A 7,438-nucleotide genomic window follows, 5' to 3' on the forward strand; every position below is an offset into this window, starting at 1 on the left:
CTTGTCTGTGTGTGGAGTATTCTTTCACATATGAACTATACACTTATATCTTAAAGGAAAACTATACCCCCCAAACAATGTAGGTCTCTAAAAAGATATTGCATAAAACAGCTCATATGTAAAACCCTGCTTCATTTAAATAAACCATTTCCATAACAATATACTTTTCTAGTAGTATGTGCCATTGGGTAATCATAAATAGAAAATTACCATTTTAAAAAATAAAGGCCACCCCCTGGGATCATATGATTTAAAGTGCACACAAACATACCAAACAAACTATACTTGTTAGGTCACATGAGCCAATTAACAGAGTTCTATCTTTTGCTTCCTCACTTCTTCCTGTTACGGTTAGAGCTGCAGGTCAGGTGATCTCTGAGGCAGCACACAGACCATCACAAAATGGTGGTTCAAGGCAAGAGATGTAAAAGGACAATATTTACTTAAATATATATTCCAGTCTGGTAAGATTCTTTAATATGCCACTTAATATGATGTAAACTATCTGTATTCATTTTGGGGGTATAGTTTTCCTTTAAGGTTCTGGTCACTAGGATGTGATTATCTGACATCAGTAGACATACCAAATGAATTGTATAGTTATGTCCGACCAAAGCTGGTGACAGTCTCCCTCTGAAAATCGTTTATTACCCGCAGCCGACAGAAATCTTTTAACCTGTCTGATCGACCAAATGATTGATCTCCACCAGACGAAAAATGTCGGCACTCTCCACACACGGTCCGAAAATCGTACGAATCCTCGATTCGTACGATCAGATCTTTGCGTCTATGGCCAGCTTAAGAATAGAGCTGTAGGATCAATGGGCAGGTGCAGCATTCTTTGCCTGTGTGTAACTAAAAAGTGCTGCCTGCTTGACATTACTGATGTGTGCTGTCATAGTGCTGAGGTCTTATTTGCTATTGTGTAGCTTTAAAAATTGCAGCTCTAGGGGAGGGGGATACAGACGCAAAGCAACAGCCCACCCATATACATGTAATCAGGAAAATAAATGACATTTGAAGTACATGGGGGGATATATATATATATATATATATATATACACAATCTAAAAAGCTCCTAGCACACACCGTTAAAGTGCAATACCTGGGTGCTACCTTCAATGGCCAATTACACACTTTGTAGAAACTAAGATGTCTTGATAAAGGTCTTAGATTTAGACCGAAACGTTGACCAGCTCTTTTTTAATGTAAATGAATAAAAATGGATTTTTAAACTTTTTGCCAAATCCTGGGGTGGATTTTCGTTTCTACAAAGTATATATATAATATAATATCCTCATATTTTGCAACTGGGGGTACTTTATTTATTATAATACACATGTTTCAGTGAGTCATGTGACAGAATTGACATCACTACTCACCGTTTATAACTCACTGTTTATAAGGATATTATTTACAAGATATTCATGGCTTTTGTGTATTTTTATATATATATATATATATATATATTCCACTGGATCGTACACAATGGTAGATATATATATATATATATATATATATATATATATATATATATATATATATACCTTTACACATGCAGTGAGTGGTGCTTGAAAGTTTGTGAACCCTTTAAAGGGCAAATTCAGCTTCATTAGCAAAACTGTTATAACACTGTGGCCAGAAACTTAGCATGCAGCTGGGCAGCATGTTGCCCATAAAACCTTGCTGCCCTAGGCCCAGGCCTTTGTGGCCTCGCCATTAATCTGAGCCTGTAGCCAAAGACCAGCTGGACCCCCTTTGGTTGGCTAGTAATGTTTTGAAGGATGCAGGCATGATGCAGGTCACCATTGTTTTCACAGCAGTGATGCAGATGCATTTGTGAGCAAACTGTTCCTGTCTGAGTATAGAAGAATAGAAATAAAATGGATTTATTGTCATAGTGTGCTGGGGAGGGGGGAGCACCTCTTTATTATAGTCCTATAAGCGGGGCTTTCACATTGATACTGATACCTTTCTAACAACATGATTATATTGTATTTTCAAAGATAACTCGTATGTTTTTTCAAGCGGCTCCAGGATTTACTTACTTGCCAGTCAGAGACAGATGCATGAGTGTGTGCTCGGAACCCAGCAACTGATCACCACATGCAAAACTGACCCCAACGCCCTGTAGGCTCTCTCCAAAGTAGAATAAAGGGTAGGGAGCAAGTGCAGAATAAGGTGCAGGGAGGGTGTTTAACAGAGCATAAAGTAAAGTGTACATTGAAACAGAAAAAAATGTTTAAAAAGACAGAACAGAGCCGCCTACTTACACTTCCTGCTACATGCCCAAAGTAAGGCTGGATCATACAGAGGTGACATATATGTAATGCCAATCTGGGCTATCCACAGCACACACCTCTTGGCCAATAACACTGAGCTTAAACTCAAGTGGATACATAGGCTTTTATCTAGTACCTAAGGAAAAGGGTAGGGCCTTAAAGCCATAGGGGCAGATAAACCCCTATGGGCCCCTACATATACATGAACTAATATAAATGAGTGAATGTACCCAGCTGGGGCACTAAAGGGGGATGATATAAAAAGGAGCACTGTATTTTGGGAATGACTAAGTTGCACAGGAATCAAATGTGGTTCTACATCCAATCAGACCGGCCATAGGAACAAAGCGAAATGAGCGAGTTGATCCTCCCAAAACTGCTACATCTTTAGGTTTATTACAGTTATTAGTGATTACTAATCATAACCAACAGATGCAAGCTGGCAATTGGATTGCAACCATCTTCATAAAGTTGGAAGGAAAGATATAATCACTGGTGTTATTGGTGTAATGTTATGGTCATAACCTGGGTCAGTGCTCCTCTTTTTTAAAAACTGCACCAGCCCAGTGTTATTTTGGATGGGTGGCAACTCTTCTAATTCCTTCTTCTTTTCTCAGCGGCTCAGGACCAGCTCATGCACAGGAGAGAGAAAGCATCAGGTTTTTGCTTAGAACTCAGACTTTCCCACATGGGCACCTGAGGCGGAGCAGGAAGAAGCAAAAAAGTGCAACACGTTGCTCTACAAATGTACCCTGGTCAGCGGCAGTCTTCAGCAAATAGAACAATGAACAATGGCAAGCAGGGGTGCTTAGCCAATGAGGCGGGTTGAGGCTGTTGCCTCAGGCGGCAGCACCCCACTAGGTACCAGGGGCAGCAAAAATGCTGCTCCTGGTACTTTAAGAGCGAATTTCCGGGGCGGCGGAGGGGCCCGGATTGCCCCTGATGGCAAGGTAACAGTTAAGCAATTAGAATGCTAAAAAAAAAGGGGATGCCAAATGTTAGGCACCCCAAGTGGTTATCCATTTTCTTTATTTTTTACAGTCACACGTGTATATACAGTCAAATGAGATATAAAACCTGAATCCTCATTTTTGAGGACTCAAAAGCCAATGTGCTTGAACTGGGAACACAGAGGTCTGTGGGTTTCAGATCTTCCTGTCTGGCAGCTGATACATTGCACAAGTTGTACCATTATTGCACAGTGCAAGCGAGGCATTTAAATGTATCTTTAGTGAGACAAAGTGCAAGAGAAGTAGCAAAAAGATGTCACCGACAATGTGCAAGCATCAAAATGTAAGCAGGGAGAAGTCCATCAATCAGCTGATACAGACAGCACTTTAGTCTACACCAAACATGCAGTTGGTCGTCTTATTTTTTGGGGTGGATGCAGCTCTCTATAGATTTAAACTGCACTGTGGTTAGTGGCCCGGGCCATAAGAAATCGGTTTACATGGCAGACTGAAATATTAATTGGAGAAGGTCTATGGCTAGGGTCAAACCATATGGATGTCGACCTACGGAAAAACACAGGCCACTCCCCTGCGCTCAGAAATATTACCTCCACAGGGGTGCAGGAAGACCCCTGTGGTGTGGCCCTAGCCTAAGAGGAAAGACCTATGCAGCATAGAGATACCATAATTAGCAAAGTCTTAAAAATGGACCCCTTGTTCAAACTGCGTGACACTCATGCGTTTCTTCTTTGTGGCATTCCCAAATGTATTGGTTCTGTCATCTTCCTGTAACTCGTGCAGACTCATGGAATAAAGGCCACTTTGTTGGGTCACATTGCTCTCAGAGTGTTGCTCAGGCTGGGTCAGTCTTTCATTCAAACCATTTTGGAATTGTGTAATGCTCGAGCGTTCCTTCTTCTTAGCCTTCCCAAATGCAGGTCTCCCTTCATCCTCCTGAAGCTCTTACAGGGTCATTCCTAAGTCAACAATGATCAAGGAACGGCCCAGCGTCAGTTCTGGTTCCACAGAGGTGGAGGCCGCAGGGTCATATTTCTGACAGTCGGGGAGACCTCAGGTTCATTTTGAATGATTTCCTTCAACAGGCTCCTAAATCCTCCACAGCCCTGTAGGCCCTTGGCTCCTTTGCGAGTCACATGTAAGTTGGTGTGAGGAAGACTTTCCATTTTCCACTTTCTGGAAAAAAAATACCGGCCTTCCTATATTTGTCTTTTTTCCCTATTAATAAAATTGGGATCAACCATAATTTTTACCGGCCAGGCCAGTAAAATGGCAGCCAGGTGGCAACCCTATCGCCAAGGCATTTTTACTGAAAATAACATAGCATATGGAATGTGAATCATTGGAACCAGAATTCATCTTAGCACAAGCACATTATGCTTTTCTATTTCCTTTGAGAAAGGCTGTGCATTGTAGGGTTTTCTTTTTCCCTTCCTGATCCAAACCAGGACATGTTACTCATCAACTCCATGGATGTTGCTCCCACTGGCCTCAAATTGGCTGTGTCTTTTTGATATCCTGGCTTGGAGGCATATTTTGCTTGCAAAAACACAGGTGTACTGCCAAATAAAGCCTCACGTAAGCTGCAATTCCACCGTGACTTCCAAATAACCAATCACAGCACTTACCTGGCACTCCCAGAAACTTGTCATGCTTGTGCTGCTCCTCAACTCTTTTTATTATTGAATTTGGCCCAAAAGTTGGGGTGCCTGGGTTAGAGAATTGGAGTGGTGCAGAAAACAAACAAAAATAATCAAATTGTATTAAATGGGGGGAAAAAAAAACTGGTTTGAACAACTAAATGTAAGGGATTTAGTTAGGATGGAATGTACATGGTTAAAGAAATACAGATGTCAGCAAGAGGCAGGGGTTTCATAATCCAGCCCCTATGTGAATTGGAGCAGTGGAAACGATACTGTGAAAGCTTAAGGTTCTCTGTAGGCGGCCACAACTGTGCATGAAATTTGAATGGCTGACACTTTGGCCACTACAAACATATGTCCTGAGTTCTGCGTGTTGTATCAGCCTTAAACCGCAAGTAAACCACTCCCATAACTGTAAAAATACAGCTGAAGAATTCAAACTGGTAATAGGTTTTGTTTTACACAAAACACCAGGCTACAAATCTTTGCTAAATGCTTTTTACAGTTCTCATACAAGAACTAAACATTTTTACATTACAGTGCATAAGATCTTGTCCTTGAACAAGTAATTACACAATGTACTCAATGTAAAACACTTTATACTTAGGACTGCTCCAAAGCAGAAGAACCAAGTAAATCAAACTATTAAAAGCAAATTGATTTTTCTTGAATGTTGTTCTGGAGAATGGTGAACATTTCTCATTTTATGAATTTATCATTGGTCCCACAAAATGAAAGGATTCAACTACATGGAGTGTTATAAAGTTCAGTTGAATCACATGTTGATATTCACTAGTTTGAATGGATTTCAGCCCAGTATACAGATAAGTTCAAAAACCATGACACAGGACTGCTGGAAGACCTCAAAAACTCAGGATGGCGGGGGTTGATGAAGTTCAAAGGAATTAGATGTGAGCTAGTTTGCCGTTATCATTGGCTCGTCCCTTCAAGGGCATCCAGCGAATAGTAATGTTGTATACCTCATTGTAGTTACATGTTGTGTGGTTATAGCAGTGTCATTTTATCAAAGCAGTATATAGCCTGACTCCATGGGATATGAACAGTACTTCCAATTAGATCAACCAGTCAGAGGTTTAAAGGCTTTGTTGCAGGAATCTGAGAAATGTTATTTGGTGCCACCTCTGGCATATCATTTTAAAATATTTTTTACTCATTCACTACTACTATGCAAGGTCTGCAGTTTTTAGATTGGCAGTAGATTTCTTTTTTTACAGTCTTCCATAAAATAAACTAGACTGAGTAATGACAGATATAATTGCAGGGCTTCTGTAACAGTTGATTGGATTCCCAGGACTTGCTCTCTTTAAAGGGGATGTAAAGGCAAAAAATAAAATAAAACTCCCATTTTTACTTTCTTTAATGAAAAAGAAATCTATCTCCAATATACTTTAATTTAAAAAATGTCTACTGTTTTTATAATAAACCTGACTGTATGCAGGGAAATTCCCCCTTCATTTTACTTGCTCTTGCTGTGGATAGGAAGCTACGGTCCCTAACTACTCTGCAGGTAAATGATCATACTTTCAAAATGGCAGGGGGGAGGGGGGGAGCCTCCCCCCAACTTACTTCCCTGACCTCAAGCAGCTTTCTTTGTATCCGCAGACCCAGTGCAGTCTGTATATTCTGATTATTCAGTCTTGCTGTATTGGATTCTATGGCAGATATTATTTGACTTTTGATTTGACGTTTTGATCGCTAAGCTTAACCTCCCAAGTGATGCCCAGACCACACTGAGCATGTGCGCAGTCTTGGTATTGCAAAGATGTTTAACAAAGTAACAAGATGACAGCCCCTGTGCCAACTTTGAAGACATCAATCATTTGTTTAATTAGGCTTCTGGTGCAGTAAGTTCATGTTTATATTTAATATACAAAATCCAGCATTTCTAGCATTATTCTATTTTAGCCTTTAGTTCCCCTTTAAGCCACTTATGGCAACTATATGCAGACATGGAGGGTCACGCAGAGGAAACCATATTATCTAGATACTACAGATTTTACAGAAATTGATCATATTTAGACAGTAAACCCTGCTCAAGTCTCATTCATATTTTGCAACACTCTAGACCCTGTGAAAAACATTGTTCCCTCATATCACAGCCCTGTAGTCTTTGGTTGGATTCTGAACCAAGAACTATTAGTGTAGAGGTTTGCAAGTTCTGCAGTATTTACATGTGTGCATCATTCTAAAAACTTTTATTTTTTTTTAAGTTACCTATAGGTCATGTTTTTCCCTGATCGTTCTGCTTTTGCAAGTTCCTAAACCTGACTGTTTGGCCATCCTGTCACTTCTTAACAGACTCCTGCTACACAAATATGGCAGCACCTCAGAGGATCCTGGAGGTAAGAAAGGTAATGTAAAAGCATCAGGCAAATACTTATGGTAAAATTATAAATTGCATTCAAAGATAATGTTATACAAAAAAAAGGTTATTTTCTGGTGTCAGTATTTCTTTAACATCAAGACTATATCAGGGCAAGAGATCTCCACTGAATTATAGAAAATTGAACATAAGGAATCAAAA

This window comes from Xenopus laevis, chromosome 7S, assembly GCF_017654675.1.
Source record: "Xenopus laevis strain J_2021 chromosome 7S, Xenopus_laevis_v10.1, whole genome shotgun sequence".
Classification (NCBI taxonomy): domain Eukaryota; kingdom Metazoa; phylum Chordata; class Amphibia; order Anura; family Pipidae; genus Xenopus; species Xenopus laevis.